General features: G+C 40.9%; 1 pseudogene; it reads right to left on the bottom strand.

The window, feature by feature from the left end:
- Positions 1 to 5,204: 5,204 nt before the first annotated feature.
- LOC143641904 (olfactory receptor 5J3-like) lies at positions 5,205 to 5,906 on the bottom strand (annotated as a pseudogene).
- Positions 5,907 to 21,806: the final 15,900 nt, after the last annotated feature.

The following is a 21,806-nucleotide window of genomic DNA, read 5'->3' as shown; positions in this document are numbered from 1 at the left end:
CCTTCTGCACCCCAGTCTCCAACCTCTGTTCTCTGCAGCGATCCTTCTGCACCCCAGTCTCCAACCTCTGCTCTCTGCAATGATCCTTCTGCACCCCAGTCTCCAACCTCTGCTCTCTGCAACGATCCTTCTGCACCCTGTGGGCACCGCTTCCCAGCTGAGCCACGTCCAGAGTCTTCAGTCAGGAGCAGTGTGTGCACCCTTCTCTGTTTTCTCCAGCAACGCCACGGGGTTTAAATTCACTGAAAATCAGTGACACCGTTTTCTAACTCATGATGTTGAAAAGGAGGGTGCTACAACACTTTTACAGGTAGATGTCTAGGTTCATTCATAGAAAGAAATGACACCTCCCATGAGACATTGAGCCATAAACAGAAAGCAATACATGATCTTTGTCCAACCAAATACCATATGAATTTTTAATGTTTACACATTTAGCCAATTATGCTTTCTGAATCACACATATTGATTACTTTAAATATGACTTGAAGGCATCACTGAGAAATATATTATCAAAATATTATGTAAATACATGTGCTGTATTACACAATATACTAGATTATATATACAACTATATATTATATATCCACATGATAACATATAACATTAAATATACTGCAATTATATTTAAATGTAATTATGTTTATGTATAATTATATAAACACATGTGACTATAATGATACATATATAATATGATATAATTACATAGAAATTATTTATTGTAAATATGATTATATGTGATCATAATTATATTTATATATAATATACATTAACTGTACTATAGTTATATTTAAATGTAGTTATATTTAATGATATTTACATATATATTTAATGCCCTATCAATATATTTCTCAGAGATGCATATATATAAAGACACACATGTACGTGTGTGTGTGTGTGTGTGTGTGTGTGTGTGTGTATGCAGGAGACTAAGAACAATAATAATGAATTTTCCTGGTTTACTAGTCTAAGTTTTTGTGGGCCAGGGATAGAGTAAGGAGTGATGTCCACTCCGCTTTCCACGTCCCTCATCTCCCACGTTTGTGTAGGTCAGCAGGATGATCATCACCATCATGATCAAAGTCCGTTGAGGCAAGTCCACTTACACTGCAGTCTGTGGGACACTCAGGACACCTCCCTCTCCGAGTTCTGTGCTGGTGCATATCAACAGGCACCCGCAACCTCGAAACCTCTGCTGTCTGGGAATGGTCTTTCTCTCCCTGTAGGTAAGGATAAACTTCACTGGAAAAATAGATTGGGAATGTTTTCTCTTAGGCTGAGCCTATACACTAAAATAAATACCTTGAAGAAGTCATGTTGAGTTTAAAAGAAGTATGTTTTTAAACATATCAATGTAAGTTCATTATGACCCAGCTCATCAAAAGCACAAAACAAAACACAGTGAATGAGTGAAAAACCCACATATTTTACATATCTGAATTCTACCAGGATCTTTCAAGTAAGTAATGAGTGGAGAGACACATAGGAAAATAATAAATAACACTGATGAAATGTTCTGTTAACTCATCGTAGGGTTTCCATCCTTAAAGGAAACAAAATGGCCATAAAATCAACCAAGGTAACTGGTCTGAAAACTCTTCAAGCACATAAGAAAAACAGAACATCTATTCATATTTCATGTAATATGAAGCAATCATTTAAAACCAAAGACTTAATTTTCATGTTGCCTAGTAGATTGCCTATTTAAAACACACACACACACACACACACACACACACACACACACCGATCAATGACAGCACTCAGGAGGATTTTTCTGAAAGTCCAGATGATTCTAGGTGTTTGTGGCAAAATTGACTTATTGGTATGGAACGTTAACTCTCTTCACTTTGAACCAGGCCACTACAGGCATACGTCCACATAATACGGGTGGTATGACGCAGAAATCTGAAGACATTCAGAAGTCATCGAATACTTGACTGTTCTCAAACTTCAATACGTATGTAAATTTGGGATATTTCTCTCTGGTGACTTGGACACCTTCCTACAAGACTTGCCATCACCCTTCCCGGCCGACTCGGGAGTTCACTGGCCAAACTGTTGGACTCACGTGGAGTGAAACCCCTTCCCTTTCAGGTTTCATGGGCTGGATCTGAGTTTCTTTGACTCTTCAGACTCGCACCTCCTTGTTCCGCTAACCGGATTCCAGCTATATGAGCACGGATTTTATAACAGGTGAAGTCAGAGACCCACAGAGAGCGAGGAAAGGGCATCCCAGGTGAACTCCGGAGGGCATTTCTCCTCCGTGACTCTGGCCCAGGTGACCCTGGGTACATGAATGTCCCCTGCCTGTGGGAACGTGCTGTGCCCTTCTCTTGAGCAGTTTCCATGCAGACACTTAGTGATGTTGCCAATTTTCCAACTGAGAGCAGCGGCTCTCCTTCTTTCTGAATTAGTAAATCATCCCAGAAGACAAATGATTGAGAATGAAATTATTTAGGAATGACCTTGGGCCTGTGAAATCTCTTTTAAAAAGTGACTGAGAGAAGTGGATGATTCACAAGCTTCCAGATTCCTTTTAGTAAATAAGCTGATTGCCACACACCTCCCAATCATCGCTGTGTTGGACGTAAGATGAGAACCCGTAGCCGAGTGAGCAAAAGTTTCCAAATCTGAGTGTTATGCAAATTTAATATTTTATTCAAACAAATTATTGTGTGCCCCACGCTGTCATATCATAATGAATCAAAGGAGATGTGACTCTATGTTTTCTCCTTGAAAATCATTGCTACTGTTCTGCTTGTCAAAATTAGAGTAAGAATAATGTTTTGTATTATATTTTACCATGAACATATTTTCTATTCATATTATCTTACTTCAGGCACTCCTCAGAATTTCAAGTAGACAAACTCTAATGTCATTTCAACTCTGTTTTTATTATTACTATTTTAGAAATTGATACACACAAAAAGTGATATTAAGCCAGGCGCGGTGGCGCATGCCTGTAATCCCAGCGGCTCAGGAGGCTGAGACAGGAGGATTGTGGGTTCAAAGCCAGCCTCAGCAATGGCGAGGCACTGAGCAATTCATTGAGACCCTATCTCTAAATAAAATACAAATAGGGCTGGGGATGTGCTCAGTGTTTGAGTGCCCCTGAGTTCAATTCCCGGTACCAGAAAAAAAAGTGATATTAAGACTATGTCATTACATAATATCATGAAAATGATGACAAAATATGTACTATGCCTTACCATTGTTTTTAAGAGGTAGGAATCCTGAGCTGGGGAGACTTTTGTCTGATTTGTGATGGTGAATGAAGGAACTACTCACCGCTCACTCGTGATGAAAACCCATGTTTCTGGCTTTGGTGGCAGGTCCTGCTGCCTCCCCAGTAGTGGAGAAATCGGGTCTTGGTAAAACTGGCTGTTGGCCTCCATGCATCATGATGGAGTTCCTGCAGGAACTTCCTAGAACATAATCCTTGCTTCAAACAGGAGTTCAAAGTCCTCTTTGTTTTCTCGGGAATTCTCTTTCCTAGGGTGGCCGTTTATAAAGGCCTGGGGACTGAACCTTTGGGAGTATCCACCTAATTTGTCTCTCAGCAGCTGTTCTGGGACGCTCAGTGTGCAAACACCATGTGAAGGCCGGGTCTGAATAGAAACTGTAGAAGTGAACTGCAGTTAATCCTCTGCTGGATTCATTAAGGTCTTGCAATCATCTTTTCCCGGCATGCAAAGAGATCAGCTCCTACCTCCTCTGGGGCACTTGTGGGTGAATTTCAGCACCAGACTTGTTGTTTGAAATGTTGGAACCAAAACCTGAAAGACTGTCTTTTCCTCCTTCCCAGCAGGGAGCAAAGGGGTATGCGAGGACAGGGGCTTACTTGGTTGGATTCTTCAATGCATAAGAGAATCTCCTCCTTTGTCCACGTAGCTTGGCCATGGCATGGACCTGGGCTGTGCTCCATGCCCTGCCAGTCGGACACGTGTCTGTACCACGGGACCAGCACCCTATCGGCCGTCTTGACTTTAAGGCACTGAGGGTTAGGGCTGCTTCCTGGTGCAGCGTTCCTTCTTTCCCACCATCACCATTTATAGCATGGCCTTTATAACCTGATTCTTGTTCCTCTCATTGCTCATGGTCTGGTGACGACACTGCTGCCGTGCAGGTCCAAGGGAAAAGGCACTGAGACGTGACACAGCCGTAGGGGGGCTGAGGAGAAGGTAGGAGTCTGGAGACCTCGCAGCACGTTATTACACCAAAGTTTGGACTACAACATTAAGCAGTGTTAAGTTTCTAAAGTTCAAAATCCCCTTAACAACATGGATTTTTAACCTATGTGAAGAAGTGCACACTTGATGCCTATGGAAATGCAAATCCAAATAACCCGTGGCCACTCCCACGAGGGACGGTTATCATCAAAAAGACAAGTGACAATTGTTGATGAGGATGTGGAAAATTGGAGACCCTGTTCACGGCTGATGGTAATGTAAAGTTGGGCAGCAATCTGGACGCAGTCTGGTATTCACTCAGATTAGGCAGCATTACCATGTGATGCAGCAGTTCTGTTCTCATGTTCCTACCCAAGAGAAATGAAGTCCACCCAACACTTGTGCAAAGCTGTTCTTAAGCATTATTACTAACAGACAAAGTGGGAATGACGCAATGTCTATTACTGATGAACAGGGAAAAGGTGATACACCCATCAGGAATATTCTGTGAATGGAGAACTGATCCATGCTACAGAACGGCCAAGCTCCAGGACATCTCAGGGAAAGGGGCTGGCAGAACAGGTCACATACTCTACATGTCCATCTTGTTGAATGCTCAGAATCAGCAAATCTAGAGTCATGGATGATAGTTGCCTATAGTTGAGGTTTTCAGGAAAAGTAAGTGACATGGGGCTGGGGCTGGGGCTCAGGGGTGGAGCACTTGCCTAGCCTGTGTGAGGCCCTGGGTTTGATCCTCAGCACCACATGTGAATAAATAAAATCTATTGACAACTGAAATAAATTTAAAAAAAGAAAAGAAGTAAATGACTGCTAACAGATAGGGCCTTCTTCTGGGGAGCAATGGAAACTTCTAGAACATGAGTTTGTTGGAAAGAACCCAAGGCACACGAGATGGCAAAGTGTGAGGCGCTGGTCACAGGTGTGCTTGCCTGGGTGGGCGGGGGCACCGCAGCTGTCAAGAGACACTGTTTAGAGAGAATGCTGTTCGGATCCCTGCTGAGGTGTTCACAGTTAAGAAATCTTCCTGAAGGAGCCGTCGTCTAGTTCTGATCTCACTCTACAGTCTGTCCCCAGCCAGCTTCCTCGGGGCACCCTGACCTCCTTGCTCCTCAGGCTGTGAATGATGGGGTTCAACATGGGGGTCACCACACAGGAGAGCCCAGAGACCAGGATGTCCGTGTCCAGGGAGTGGCCTTCTCTGGGCCTGTCACGGTTGAAGCTGGCTGTTGATAGAAGACCACCACGACAGTGAGGTGGGACGCACAGGGGAGAAGGCAGAGGGAGTCCTGAGGACCGCCAAGACGATGAGTGTGCAGGAGCCTGCAGGGAAGAGGCAGGGGCTGGGCCTATGGTGGCACTGGCCACGTGCAGCACAGAGTCGTTGACAGAGGTGTCTGAGCAGGAGAGCTTCAGGAGCAACGGGATGTCACAGAGAAAGGGGCCGATGTGGTGGGGCCCACACAGAGTGAGTGTGGTGGCCAGCACCGTGTGTGTGACCGAATTCACCAGCCCACACAGCCAGGACCCCGTCACCAGACCCACACAGACCTTCACCCTCATGAGGACCGGGTACTGAGGAGGACGGCAAGTGGCCACATAGCGGTCATAAGCCATGGCCGCCAGGAGGGTACTCTCATGTCAGAACTGGGCACCAGAAGGGGATCTGGGAGGAACACCCTCAGGCTGCACCTGTTCTGAGAAGCTCACCGTCATGGCCTGGACCAGGCCTGTACGCAGCTGATGTCGAGAGACCCAGGTTCTGAGTTAATGATCCACTGAAAGGTGGAGGGAAGGACTGACTCCGACTGCATTTCTCAGAAAGACTATCAGATAGATATCCAAGGAGAATAGAGTTCGTGCAAGAACAGATCTTGTAATTGACGTCCTAGGAAGATGAATTCAATGGCCACTGTCGGGATTTCCATTTCTTTGAATTCTTCCTCAACTGAAGTGAGTATTGGGAAGTGGAATTTTAAAATAATGAAGTGTGGTGACAGACTCCAGGAGAGCTCTTACCCACCCTTTCTTTGTTGGATCAGGTAAAGTCTGTTTTAGATACTGTACCTTGGCCCTAAGACTAAGGTGTGCCTTTCCTCTCACTCCTTTACCTCCCTGTCCCTGACTTTATGCTCATGCAACTCACTATTATTTGTTAGGTGTTTGTTTCCCTTATCAGTATGAAAATTCTATTAAGCAAAATGTTTGTCTATTTAATCCCTATAGACTCTATACAACTTTTGTTGGAAGGAAAGAAATTCAGTCTTCACTGATGTTCAAAAACAATAGTTGATGAATTAATGTAGAGCCCAAATACTTTTCCTGCCAACGTTTCTCTTCCATGAAAACACGGCGACTCCAGTTTCCACCTTATGGAATGTGAGGTCATCTCCATGACCTTCACCACCTGGTTTACTCAGGTGGAAATGTGATATAATAGGGCAGAGGGAATTTGCAGATGTAATTAAGTTCACGTGACTTTGAAATACAGATTATCTTGTATTATCAGAGTGGGCCTCGAAGGCAGAGATGATTCTCCAGCTGAAGATGAAATCAGAGATTCGATTCACAATCGTAATTCAACAGGCCACTATTGGCTTGATGATGAAGGGCGTCACATATTAAGGAAATGCCATCCTTGGTCCTATGATCACGTGAAATCAAATTCTGTCATCAGCTTGAACGAACTTGGAAGCAGAATCCTCCCCAGAGTCTCTAGGTAAGAAGCCAGCTCTCCGACACCTTGTCTTCAGCAGAGGACCTAGTTGAGTCACACTGTGCCTGGACTTCAGATCCACAGAACTGGGAGATGATGGCAAATCGGCGTTTCAATGACTATGGTGTGGTAAGGTGTGATGATACCAATAGACAAGAAACAAGCCAAGCGCTCCGTTTCATGTATGAAGGTTCCGCTTGTTTGGGGCTAGTAATGACAGACCACCAGTCTAAAAGCCTGAGGAGTGTCCCACATCCTTTCAAATCTGAGACCACCCTTCTCTCTGCTATCTCTTTCTTCATTCTGCCTTGGTCAACTCTCCTCTTAAACAATAGTTAAAGAGATTATAGAAGAAAAAGCCAGACTCCTACTGTACAGTTTCCTAGTCAAGAGCTCCAGCAAAAGGCTAGAAGACAGATGAATTTGGAACTGTGGGGTAGGGTGGTATTTGGGATTATTTTGAAGTTCTAATCACTCTCTTCCCATGCTGCTTTGCCATGATCAGCCAATGAATCCAAGGCCGTGACATGATGATCCAAGTTCTAGGAATCGTGAGAGCCGTGACGTGATGATCCACAAGTTCTAGGAATCGTGAGAGCCGTGACGTGATGATCCACAAGTTCTAGGAATGGTGAGAGCCGTGACGTGATGGTCCAAGTTCTAGGAATCGTGAGAGCCGTGACGTGATGGTCCAAGTTCTAGGAATCGTGAGAGCCGTGACGTGATGGTCCAAGTTCTAGGAATCGTGAGAGCCGTGACGTGATGGTCCAAGTTCTAGGAACCGTGAGAGCCGTGACGTGATGGTCCAAGTTCTAGGAATCGTGAGAGCCGTGACATGATGGTTCACAAGTTCTAGGAATCATGAGAGCCGTGACGTGATGGTCCACAAGTTCTAGGAATCGTGAGAGCCGTGACATGATGGTCCACAAGTTCTAGGAATCGTGAGAGCCCTGACGTGATGGTCCACAAGTTCTAGGAACCGTGAGAGCCGTGACGTGATGGTCCAAGTTCTAGGAATCGTGAGAGCCGTGACGTGATGGTCCAAGTTCTAGGAATCGTGAGAGCCGTGACGTGATGGTCCAAGTTCTAGGAACCGTGAGAGCCGTGACGTGATGGTCCAAGTTCTACGAATCGTGAGAGCCGTGACATGATGGTCCACAAGTTCTAGGAATCGTGAGAGCCGTGACGTGATGGTCCACAAGTTTAGGAACTGTGAGAGCCGTGACGTGATGGTCCAAGTTCTAGGAATCGTGAGAGCCCTGACGTGATGGTCCACAAGTTCTAGGAACCGTGAGAGCCGTGACGTGATGGTCCAAGTTCTAGGAATCGTGAGAGCCGTGACATGATGGTCCACAAGTTCTAGGAATTGTGAGAGCCGTGACGTGATGGTCCACAAGTTCTAGGAACTGTGAGAGCCGTGACATGATGGTCCAAGTTCTAGGAATCGTGAGAGCCGTGACGTGATGGTCCACAAGTTCTAGGAATCGTGAGAGCCGTGACGTGATGGTCCACAAGTTCTAGGAATCGTGAGAGCCGTGACGTGATGGTCCAAGTTCTAGGAATCGTGAGAGCCGTGACGTGATGGTCCACAAGTTCTAGGAATCGTGAGAGCCGTGACGTGATGGTCCACAAGTTCTAGGAATCGTGAGAGCCGTGACGTGATGGTCCAAGTTCTAGGAATCGTGAGAGCCGTGACGTGATGGTCCACAAGTTCTAGGAATCGTGAGAGCCGTGACGTGATGGTCCAAGTTCTAGGAATCGTGAGAGCCGTGACGTGATGGTCCAAGTTCTAGGAACCGTGAGAGCCGTGACGTGATGGTCCACAAGTTCTAGGAACTGTGAGAGCCGTGACGTGATGGTCCAAGTTCTAGGAATCGTGAGAGCCGTGACGTGATGGTCCACAAGTTCTAGGAACCGTGAGAGCCGTGACGTGATGGTCCAAGTTCTAGGAATCGTGAGAGCCGTGACATGATGGTCCACAAGTTCTAGGAACTGTGAGAGCCATGACATGATTGTCCAAGTTCTAGGAATCGTGAGAGCCGTGACGTGATGGTCCACAAGTTCTAGGAATCGTGAGAGCCGTGACGTGATGGTCCAAGTTCTAGGAATCGTGAGAGCCGTGACGTGATGATCCAAGTTCTAGGAACTGTGAGAGCCGTGATGTGATGGTCCAAGTTCTAGGAATCGTGAGAGCCCATCAACTTGCATCTGAGATCACTTTCTTGGCAGGTGGTTCTTCAGTGAGGCTTGGGTATCTCAGCTTCCTCATTTTCTGTGGAATCTGCTAAGCTATTCCTTTTCCTTAGTGTAAATCAGTGGTCAGCAACCAAATCCAGCACACTATTTTTTTAAAATAAAGTTTTATTGAACATAGCCCCTCTCATTCACTTAGTTGTCTATGGTTGCTTTTATGTTATAATGGCAGTATTAAATAGTCGGGCGAAGTCCACAAAGCCTAAAATATTTATTTTCTGGTCCTTTACTGAAAAGATTCTTCAACCCTTGGTGTAAACCTTTGCATTTTGGGTTTTAACAGCGGGTTTAGATCATGGCTTTACCACTTTTTAACCTGGACCCTGAAAAACATCATCACTTCTGAGAACCTCAGGTTGCTCACGTTTAAGAAGGGATAATGTCTGGATCACAGGTTTTTGGAAGATTAGATTAATGAATGAATAACAAAGGAACGAACATAGTGGACCTAGAACACATGTCTATCATGCAGTGTCCCCCATTTCAAGTTCCCCTTTAAAAAGTCATTTCCCTTTTGTATTTCTCCAGCTTGACTCAGATCCTATTTTAATTTCAGCACCTCTATCAGCTCGACTTTTAAGCAACTGGCATATTATTAAATTACATAATTCCCTCTCATTAAATAAATACTTAGGATCCACCTTACAGTTGTATCTGCTCTTTTGTTTTACAATTACATTTTATAAACATATTTTCACAAGAATCCAGTGAAGAAGGAAAGTGGATTTCATTATCAACACTTTCAGATAATAAGATTTCCTCTGAAACTGGAAATTAAAATAGCCAAACAAATGAGGCTGCAAATAACACTGTGAAGTGGTTGATAAAATCAGACCCAGGGCCTGTGAGCGTTCCCTTAATACTCCTCAGCTCCCCACAGAAACCTAAAACCTGAGTCCTCCTGCACCTTCCTTTCCCCGGTTCTCAGCCCATACCTACGTCTTTATCCTGCTGATTCTCTCTCAAGTGTACCTCAAGCGAATGTGTGATTTTCATCTCCATGAATACTATCTAGATGGTTGGATCCTGCTCCTCTTAAAGTCTCAACTTGAAAATCAATTCTCAGAGGAGACTTCATCTCTTATAACATCATATTCTTTCAAATAATTTGTAACGATTTTTATTGTATTTTTGTTTATTCATTGACTATCTGTATCTCCCTAGTGAGTAAGCTCTGAGTGAGCAGGGATTATGTCTGTCTTTATCACTTTGGTTTTATGGCCTGGCCCATATATATCGTTTCAGGAATGCATTAATGGCTGGATTCATTTTAAAAGATCAAATGTGATTATGTAATGCTTTGTCACTTTAAAATGGAAGTTTATTTATGGTATAAATAAAAGTAAATAAAAAATTTTTATTTACTGTATATATTACTCACCCATATAAAACTTTAAATCAGTCAAAAAGAAAGCATCGTATTAAAAAAGTAGTGATGCAAGTTTCAAATTCACAGTTGATGACTAAACTATTCAGTTAACCAACTGATTCAACCAAAGAAGGAGACTGTGTATTGATGCAGCCTAGAATTGCAGAATGATAATATAATAGTAACAACAGTAATAATGGTTAACATTTTATGCACTTATTACATGCCAAGTGTAATTACCATACTAAATGCTTTATACACATTTACTTCCTTTAATTCTCAAGTCAACATTAAAAAGTATCATTACCAGTCCCCTTTAGATATTAGTAAACTGAAATTCTAGGAATTTGCCTATTCTCTTCCGACTAGTTAATAAAGCCACATATTGGCAAAGATTTGAAGATCCAGAATACACATCACTCTATTCACTAGTCAAAGGACCGTTCTGTCTCTGGACATCGATTTCCTCCTCTGTAAAGTAGAGCTAGACTAGGTGCGAGCGTTCTTTGCACCTTTGATACTTTGTGATCATATTTGATATCTGCTACTTTCCAGATTCTAAGATGAACCTGTAACAGGGCAAGGATGCGCAGCCAGAGGCCTTCCCGGGATAGAAGAGCTGCTTATTCACTGTCTTTATGAAGTACACAGGTCTAGGGAAGACCAAGTAATGCCCCACCCAGGAGATCTGTCCCCTAATCCCCCATCGTGAGGACGTTACATTACACTCAAAATGGACTTTGAAGATATATTTAAGATACAGAGAGATTATCCCAGATTATCCGGGTCAGCCAGAGCTGATCACTTGAGCCCTTCAAAGCAGATAGGTTTCTGCAGCTTGAGGGAGACTGGCAGCAAAGGTGAGGCAGAGGCGCCGAGTTGGGGAGATTTAGTCCATTGCTGGGGTCTTTGAAGAGTCCCACAAGCCAGTGAATAGAGGCAGGATCTAGAGGACAAGGATGTGGCTGACGGTCAACAAGGCACCCGGGGCCTTTGTCCTAGGACCGCATGAGAATTAATCCCACCAACAACCTGAATGAGCCTAGAAGGATTCCCCTCTACATCTTGATCTGAGTCTTTTGAGACTGTTAAGCACAAGAATTACACAACCCATGCTAAACCCAAATCTACGACCTACTGAGCTACTACAGGATGATAAACTTGTGTTGCTGTAAGGCATCAAATCTGCTGGGTGTGGAGGCATACACGCATAATCCCAGACACTCTAGAGGCTGAGGCAGGAGGATGGTTAAGTTAGAGGCCAGCCTAAGCAACTTAGTGAGACCCTATTTGGAAATAAAAAAATATAAAGGGATGGAGATATAACTCAGTGGTAGAGTGCTTCTGGGTCCAATTCCCAGCACTGGGCGGGGGAAAGCCGCTACATTTGTGGTAGTTCATTATGGTTTTCAGTTGGAGTACCAGGGACATAGTTTGCCTTTATCAGCCCCCTGTGTTCATAGACATGAGTTTGAGTTCTGACTCTATCTCCTGACATTTGAGCTTCTGAACGTTATATCTGGATGGAGAGTTAAACTCTCCTTTAATTTAAACATCAACAAAGTTCCTAATTCTTTTCTTCTTCCCTGTCATTGAAACCTACAATGACATTTAATTTGTGAATTTTAAAAACTGGTTTCTTATGTTCCAGTCATGTTGGAATAACTGCAAATAGATGCCTGTTAGAGTCTGTAAACAAGTCAGGATGGTGCCTGGCATTTTGCCAGAGGGAGTGGTTTGTGAAGTAGTGCCAGCGAGCCATTAAGTGTGGAGATTCCTTATTGGTTGACTGCTGTATCTAGTTTATGCTAATTAAGATAAGCAGTGTGGAATGTATAAATACCTCTGTTGTCCTACAATAAAGGGCTCCTACTCCTGCTGTATCAATCTACACAAGTTGCTGGTCACCCCCGTTATTTTGCTGCAGCCGGACTGCAGCAGATGCCCCCATTTTAATAACTAAAAACTTTAAAGATTTAGATTTAGCAAACAAATACTTTAAAATAGCTTTTGCAAGTAGGTTCAAAGAACTAAAGGAAACTAAATAGTTAAAAGAAAGCATGAAAACCATGTCTCATCAAGTAAAGAAATTGTAAAAGCACCAAGTAGAATTTTGGGAGTTCTGTTGAAAAATAAATAGCTGAGATAAAAATTTTACTACATAAGTTAGAAAGCAATTTTAGTAAGTGGAAGAAAGAATCGGGAAACTTGAAGATGGGCCAACAGAGACGATGCAGCCGGAGGGACAGGAAGAATGAGGAGTGAGGAAAATGAATAAGCCTCAAAGACTGTGGAGCACTCCAAACCCCAGGGAGAATGAGAATCCAAACACAGAAAAGGCCCCCACAGGCACACGCAGCTACTTAAACCCCCCAAGCAAGAAGAAGAATGGTCTACTTAAGAGCAAAAATCAGTGAAGTTGAGAGAATCTATTTTTAAAATCTGCTTCTTTGAAAAAAATAAAAAAAAATTGATAAATTTTATTTTAATTCTAAGACTTATAAAGAAGACAGACTACAGATATCAATTGGATAACAAGGAAATATGGCAAATAATTCCATAAATAAATTTAATAGCTTAAATGAAAGCACAGTTTCACAACTTACCTGATATTAAATAAATAATTTGAATAACCTGGTCAGAACTATTAAGGAAATTAAATGTTTAATTTAAAAAATTCAATATAAGAAACTTCCATGCTCAAATGGGTCCGCTGTAGAATTCTACTAAATTTTAATTTTACAAACCAACTTGTAAAATTAATGCTAATTTTACAAAATAGTTTTCAGAAAATACAAGAGGAAGAAACATTTCCAATTAATTTTATAATGTATTACCCTGATACCAATGTTAGAGAAATTCAAAGGAAAGAAAACTATAAACATTTGTAATAAATATAAGTGCAATAATTCTTAATACCAACTTACTATTATATATTCAGCATTACATAAAATGAATTATGCAATACTACCAAGTAGGTTTTATTCCAGGGATGCAAAGCTGGTTCACTATTAAAAATTAAGCAATGTGATCCACCATATTTACAGGCCAAAGAAGAAAACGCACATGATCCATGCAGAAAAAGAATTTGGCAAAACCTAACATACATTCATGGTAAAGACTCTCAGGAAAAAAAATGGAAAAAGAGGGAGATTCCCTTAACTTCATAAAAAGAATCTACAGAAAACTTACATCTAACATATTTAGTAGTAAAAGGTAGAAAAATTTTCTCAGGGCTGGGGTTATGGCTCAGCAGTAGAGTGCTCACCTCACATGTGCAAGGCCCTGGGTTTGATCCTCAGCACCACATAAAAAAAAATAAATAAATAGAATAAAGTAATTGTGTACAACTACAAAAAAAAAAAAAAAAAAAAAAGAAAGAAAGAAAGAAAGAAAAATTTTCTCAATACCAGGAACACAATAAGGATGTCTACTCTCACTACTCTTATTCAATATAATGCTGAAAGGTCTGCCAATGGAATAAGGCAAGAAAAGGAAATACAATATAAGTCAAGAATGAAGAAATAAGAGTTTCTTTTTACAATGATATTATAGTTGATGTCAAAAATCCTAAGTCTAAAAAATAAATAAATAACCCTAGAACTAATATACAAGATCAGCAGGTGTCAGATGAACATACCAAAAAAGCCAACTGTATATTTGTATAATATTAATGAGCATGTGGAAACCAAAATTCAAAATATGATACCTTTTACAATTGTTTTAAAAATTGTTAGGTTTAAATCTAATGAAATATGTATAGTACTTCTATGCTGAAAACTACAAAATGCTCATGAAATAAATTTTAAAAAGCTAAAGAAATAGAAGTACATGTTGCATTAATGGATGAGATGATTCAGCATTGTGAAAATATTAATTGATATGTATAGGTTTAGTGCATTTTCTATCAAAGTGTCAGCATAAGTTTTGTAGATATAGAAAATATTATTCTAAAATTTAAATATACATGTAAAAGAATATCTGAAGCAGTTTTTATTTTAAATAAACTGGGATAAAATGAGAAAGGTTAAAGAAAATATGTGTCCTATAAGAAGGCTATTGTAGTATTGGTATAAGGATAGACACATAGATCAATGGAACAGAATAATGAACCCAGAAATACACTCACACTAAAACAAGTAACTGATTTATGACAAAACTGCAAAAGTAGTTTAGTGAGAGAAGGACAGTCTTGTGAATAGAAACTTTTAGCTATTCAGAGGGAAAAAGAAAAATTGAACCTTGACCTAAACCTTATACCTTATTAAAAAATCAACCAAAATGCACCATATATTCAAATTTCAAACATAAAAAGATAAAAAGTTTAGAAAGCATTGGAGAACAGCTTTGGGATCTATGATCTGGTGAAGACTTTCCAGATAAAAACCTGATTTGTAAAAAAAAAAAAAAAAAAAAAAAAAAACCATCAAAGCAAAGATCTGTTAAGGGAGAGCCAAGCAGCTGGGGCTGGGGCTCCGTGGTCCAGTGCTCACCCAGCATGGGGAGGCGCTGGGTTCCGTCCTCAGCACTGCACAAAATAAATAAGTAAAATAAAGATGAAAAACAGCAAAGCGAAGGTCCACATCTCCCAAAGGCAGGGTGCAGATTGCCCTTGACTCTCAGAGCAGAAAAGATGAGACACACCCAGGGCTGGGGCTCAGCGGTGGAGCACTCAGCTGGCACGTGGGAGCCCGGGTTGGCTTCTCAGCACCACCTAAACAAGCAAGCAAGCAAACAAATAAAGGTATTGTGTCTCTCTAGGACTAAAAAAAATTCTAAAAAGACGGGTGACACACCCAAGGTTGAGCTGTCTGACTATGTATAGCATTTTCCTGGGAGGAAATCTGTGGTTCCCAAGCAAACCTTCATGAAAATCTAATCCACCCCAATCAATTGACGTTTGGGGTTCAGAATGTTCCCTGCTAATGAAGCATCTAGCCTGAGTCAGCTGTGGGCACACTGTACAGAGCTTTGGATCTGATGGTCTTTAAATCAACTGTGCTTTGTTGTAACTGGTCTGTACTAGCGCACACTGGGCTTTGCTCATGCCACTGCAGACAGGGGTGGCTGGTCTTGGTCACAGGTCCAGGTCTCCCTGGGTAGGTATCTCCTTCCCCCTCCCCGAGAGGCCCCCGGTCTCAGGTTTAAAAACTCAGTGAAGGAGAAAGAAAGGCGTATTCAGACAAGGCAGTCCTGCAGTCCTCCCCCTTGGGAACCACTGAGGCTTACGGGAAAGGACACTCCAGAGTAACTCAAAGGCACTTGTTAAAAAAAAAAACAAACCTGTAAAATTAATTAGACAGTGATTAAGTAGGTATATATAAAAGACTTTATAAACACATTTTGTTACTTTTTCTTCTGATTTAAAAGACTATTGTACAAATGTGTCAATTATAATCGGAAGAGAAGGAAATTTAATGCACCAAGCTTCTGTCCACTATTGGAATTAGGTTCCTATTAGTATGAATTCGTTTAGTTTAAATTGAGATACAGATTGTGATGCTCATAGCAAACACTAAGGAAATGACTTAAAAATATAAAGTAAAAAGAATATATAACAAACTGTATTTTCTGCTCAATTCTGTGAACTTAAAACTACACTAAAATAATCTATTAAAAAAGCAAGTCACCAAAAGAAGCAAAAAACTTAAATGATACTTTTAAAAATATTTATTTAACCCCAAGATGGTCATAAGGGAAGAACAAAAGTAAATAAAATATAGAAAACAAAACTCAAAAGAACAGATATGATACCATTTCAATAGTTACATTAAATATGAGTGAATGACGTACAAAAGACTGGGATTGTGATTGGGTTTAAAAGCAAGATCTAATTATGTACAAAATGTACATAAGAGACACACTTTAGATTCAATAGTGCAAATAGGTTAACAGCAAAAACATGGGGAAAATATACACCGTGCAAGCAGAAAAAGAGACCAAATGACTCATTAATATCAGGAAAAATAGACTTTAGGGCAAAAAGGCTTACTTTTTACTTTATTTATCTATTCTAATTAGGTCTATATGGCAGCAGAATGCACTTTATTCATTGTACACAGTTGCAGCACGACTTTTCATTTCTCTGGTGGTACACCATGTAGCCTTCACCTTACGTGCAGTCCCACATGTACACGGGGTAATAATGTCCATCTCATTCCACCATCTCTCCTCTCCCCATGCCTCCTCCCACTCTCCCTCCCCTTTGTCCAGTTGAATTTCCTTCATTTTCCCCATGTCTCCCCACCCATTATGGATCACAACCACTTATCAGAGAGAACATCCAGCCTTTGGTTTTTGGGGATTGGCTTACTTCACTTAGCATGATATTCTCCAACTCCATTCATTTACCTGCAAATGCCATCATTTTTATTCTCTTTTAATGCTGAGGAATATTCCATTGTGTACATCACAGTTTAAAAAGAGCTTATTTGAAACAAAGAATAATATTCTATAAAGATACTAATTAATTAATTCAGAAGGAATCTTTAATGATTATAAATATATATATGTATTTAAGAACAGAGATCCTGGGTTGTGGCTCAGAGGTGGAGCACTTGCCTAGCATGCATGGGGCACTGGGTTCGATCTTCAACACCACATAAAAATAAAGTGAAGATATTGTGTCCACCTATAACTAAAAAATAAAATATTAAAAAAAGAACAGAGAGCCAAAATATGTGAAACAAAAAAATCAGCAAAATTGAAAGGAGAAATAGACAATATGATGATAGTTAGAAACTTCAACACTCCACTACCAGCATGTCTGGAACACCCACACAGAAAGAGAGCAAAGATACAGAAGACTTTACCAACAGCACGAACCAAAGCGACTTAACAGACATCCACAAAATGTCCCAACCAACGTCACAAGACACATTCCTTTCAAAGATACATGAAATGTTCTCTAGGATAGACCACATTCTAGACAATAAAACCAATGATCTATTTTAAAGGGCTTGAATAATACGAAGTATGTTCCTGGACCACATGGAATTAAATTTAAAAAAAAACAACAGTAGAATGAAATCTGGAAACTCCACAAATATTTGGAAATTAAGCAATGTATTTTTGAATAATTCAAATCAAAGAAAAATTACAAAATAAATTAGAAAATACTTTAAGTGAATTAATATGAAACATCACACATCAAAACATATGGAATGCATCTAAAGCAACAGTAATAGGAAAAGTTCATGGTTTTAATGACTAAATTGGAAGTGTGCCTGCTTATCGTGCGCTCAGTCCTGGGTTTGATCCGCAGCAGCAGCAACAGCACCAACACACACACACACACACACACACACACACACACACACACAGTTAAAGTTACAAGAAGGATAAGGAAATAATATGAACTTTATGCCAACAAATTAAACAAGTTAGACAAAGTAATCAAATCTCTAGAAAGGCAAAAAATATTGAAACTAATGCCGAGCCAAGCATGGAGGTGCATGCCCATGTCCTAGGTGTTCAACAGGCTGAGGCCAACTGGGAAAGTCGGTAAGACCCTGTCCCAAAATAAAACAAAAAGCCCAGAGACAGAACGCCTGCCTAGCATGACTGAGGCCCTGGATTCAATTCCCAGTCCCACCAAACAAACAAGACTTCGCTCCGGAAGGCGTAGGGTGTCTTTCCTTTTATAACCAGTGCATCACAGTTCTGCATGACCGTGGGGACCACTGTCACAGATGTATCGATGTGACGATTGTGATGATCATGAAATGCTTCCTTGGGCCCACAGAGCTACCCTCTTCCCTCCTTCTTCCCCCATCCTCTTCCTCCTCTCTGCTGGTCTTCCAAGTGTCAGTTGATCTTTTAAATCTGTGCTTCATAGCTACACATAAACGTGGGATTCGTCGTGGTACACTCATGGCGCACAGCACTGGTTCACCTCCACCTGCCGTTCCTCTCGCAGCCTGATCTCCTTACTGCACTGTTCTCCCGTGAATTTTCATGAGATCCCCCTTTTAAAAAATTCCTTTTTCTCTGTAAGTTTTGCAAATGAGAGAGAACATTCAAACCTTAACTTTCTGAGTTGGACTTATTTCACTTAGTGTGATTTTTCTCCAGTTCCATCTATTTACCATCAAATGACATGATTTCATTCTTCTTTAAGGTTATACGAGTTTGACTTCATTGTGTGTGTGTATGTATATACCATCTTTATGGACTTATCTACTGATGGGCACCCAGGCTCATTCCACAACTCGATCACTGTGAGTCGCACTGCCATAAACAGTAGTATGCACATGTCACTAGAGTACACTGAGTTTAGTTCTTTTGGATAAGTTCCAGGGAGAGGGATAGCCAGGTCATATGTTGAGTTCATTCCTGGTCTTTTGAGGAATCTCCGTACTGCTTTCCAAAGTAGTTGTCCTGATCTTCAGTCTCAAAGACAATGCATAGGGCTCGGGATGTGGCTCAAGTGGTAGCGCTCGCCTGGCATGCGTGAGGCACTGGGTTCGATCCTCAGCACCACATACAAATAAAATAAAGATATTGTGTCCACCTAAAAAACTAAAAAATAAACATTAAAAAACAATGCATAAGTGTGATTTTCCCCACATACTTGCCAGTCTTTATTGTTATTTGTATTCTTGATGATTGTGGTTCTAACTGGAGTCAGATGAGATCTCAGCATAGTTTTTAAAAATTTTTTTAGTTGTAGATGACACAATACTTTTATTGTGTCTAGGTGGTGCTGAGGAGCAAACCCAGGGCCTTACACATGCGAGGCAAGCGCTCCACCACTGAGCCACAGTGTACTTTTGATTGGCATTTCCCTGATTACTAAGGATTTTGAACCTTTTTCATATTTTCATTGTCCATTTGAATTTCTTCTTTTGAGAAATGTTTATTTAGTTCTTTTGCCCATTTATTGATGTGTGTGTGTATGTGTGTGTGTGTGTGTGTGTGTGTGTGTGTGTGTTGGTGTCCTCTGAGTTCTTATGTAATCTGAATTAACTTCCTGTGGGAAGAGTAGCTGCAGAGACTCCGTTCCACTCTGTACACTCTCTGCAGGCCCTACATTGCTCCCTTTGTGTGCAGAACCTCTTTGATTTGAGGTCCTCCCACTTCTTGCTTCTTGGTTTCTTGCTTGAGCTTCAGAAGCCCTTAAGGAGGTTGATGCCTGTACCAGTATGTGGAGTGCTGACCCTGTGTTTTCTGCTCGCAGTTTCAGGGTTTCTAGTCCAGTTCCAGCATCTTCCATCCACTTTGATCTGACTTTTGTGCAGCGTGAGACATGGGAATCTGTTTCTACCTGTGGATACCCAGTTTTCCCAGCAACATTTGTTTAAAAGGCTATTTTCTCCAGGATATGTTTGGCACTCTGTCAAGGGTCAGATGACTGTGTGTGTGCGTTTGTCTGTTGTCTTCATTCTGACCCCTGGCCTTGGTGTGTACCTCTATGCTAATACCACGTAGGTCTCTACAGTTCTGTAGCATGACCTGATAACCTCAGGTATCTGAGCCACCAGCCTCACTCACTGCTCAGTATTGTTTTGGATATTCTGGGTCTTTTTTTCTTCCATAACTGTTTTTTCTGGTCCTGTGGAGAACACCATTGGTATTTGGATGGGGAGCACATTGAATCTGTAAAGTTTGGTAATAAGGCCATATTGACAAATATTGATTCTGTCTGTCTAAGAACAAGGCAGACCATTCCATCTTCCGAGCACTTCTTCAGTTTCCTTCTCCATAGTTCAACAACTTCATTGTAGAGGCCTTTCACCTCCTTATAGATTGAGTCCTACATATTCTATTTTATTTTTTAGACTATTGTGAATATATTTTTTCCTTTCATAGAAGGTTTATTGTTGGAATACAGGAAAGCTGTAGATTTTTGCATGTTCATCTTTTATTCTGTTATTTGGCTGAATTCCATCTATCAGTTCTACTAGCCTTCTGGTGAAGTTTTGGGGTCTTCTAAGTATAGGATAATGCCATTGGCAAGCATAGATAATTCTATTCCTGTTCCTATTCATATCCCTTTAATTTCCTTCTCTGTCCGATTGCCCTGGTGGGATTTTCAGGAATCTATGGACTAGGAGTGGTGGGGACACCCTCGCCTCATCTGACTTCAGAGGAGATGCTTCAGCTCTTCTCTACCTGATACGATGTTGGACCTGGGTTTGTCACATTGCGTTTATGATGTCAAGGTGAGTCCCTTTTACCCATGGTTTCTTCTGAGTTTTTATCATGAATTGGCATTTTCTCTGAATCTATTGAAATGATCATATGATTTTTGTCCTTAATTCTATTGATGTGCGGAGTCACGTTTATTGATTTGTTAATGTCGAACAGATCTTGCATCCCTGGGATGAAGCAAGTTTGATCATGTTGTACAATCTTTTTAATGTGTTTTCAAATGAGATTGTTAATATTTTATTAAGGATCTTCACATTTATTTTCATAGGAATATTGATCTGTAGTTTTTTTCCCTTGATGTGTTTTTATCTGGTTTTGGTATCAGAGTGATGACAGCATCGTAGAATACTCCCTTTCTATTTCATGGAATAACTTGAGGAGGATTGGCATCAATTTTTCTTTAAATTTCCGGTAGAATTCAGCTAAAAATTCATCTGGTCCTTTGTTGGAAAACTTTTAATTATTGCTTCAATATTGTTGATTGAGAATAGTTTGCTGAGGTTTTTCTATAACCTCAGTTCGTTTTGGCTATTCATACGTTTCTGGAAATTTGTCAGGATCTTTATGATCTTCAAATGTATTGAAATATAAGTTTTCAAAATAATTCCTAATGATCTTTTGGATTTCAGAATTTCATCTGTAATTTTGTTGATTTGGGTCTTCCCTTTAAGGGTTTATCAATCTTGTTTACCGCTTCAAAGAGACAATTCTTCGTTGCATTGATTCTTTGTATTTTCTTTGTATCATTTATTCTCAATTTCCTGAATCTCAGCTCTAGTATTAATTATTTCCTGTCTTCTACTGGTTTTTGAATTAGTTTGTTCTTGCTTTTCTAGGGCTTTGAGTTGTAACATTAGACTGTTTATGTGGGAACTTTCTGGGTTTTTTGGTCTGTTTTGTTTTGTTTTAACGTAGGCACTTGATGCCGTCCACTTTCCTCTTAGAACGGCTTTCATAAGGTGTCAGTCTGCTTATTTTCGCTGCTATGACCAAAAGACCTGACAAGAACAATCTTAGAGGAGGAAAATTATTTGGGGCTCATGATTTCAGAGGACTTGGTCTGTAGATACCCGACTCCATCTTTGGGGTCGAGTGAGGCAGAACATCCTGGTGTCCTAGAGGGGAA

This window comes from Callospermophilus lateralis, chromosome 7 (assembly GCF_048772815.1).
Source record: "Callospermophilus lateralis isolate mCalLat2 chromosome 7, mCalLat2.hap1, whole genome shotgun sequence".
Taxonomy (NCBI): domain Eukaryota; kingdom Metazoa; phylum Chordata; class Mammalia; order Rodentia; family Sciuridae; genus Callospermophilus; species Callospermophilus lateralis.
The sequence above is the reverse complement of the archived record's forward strand: the minus strand, read 5'-3'. Positions and strand labels throughout refer to the sequence as shown.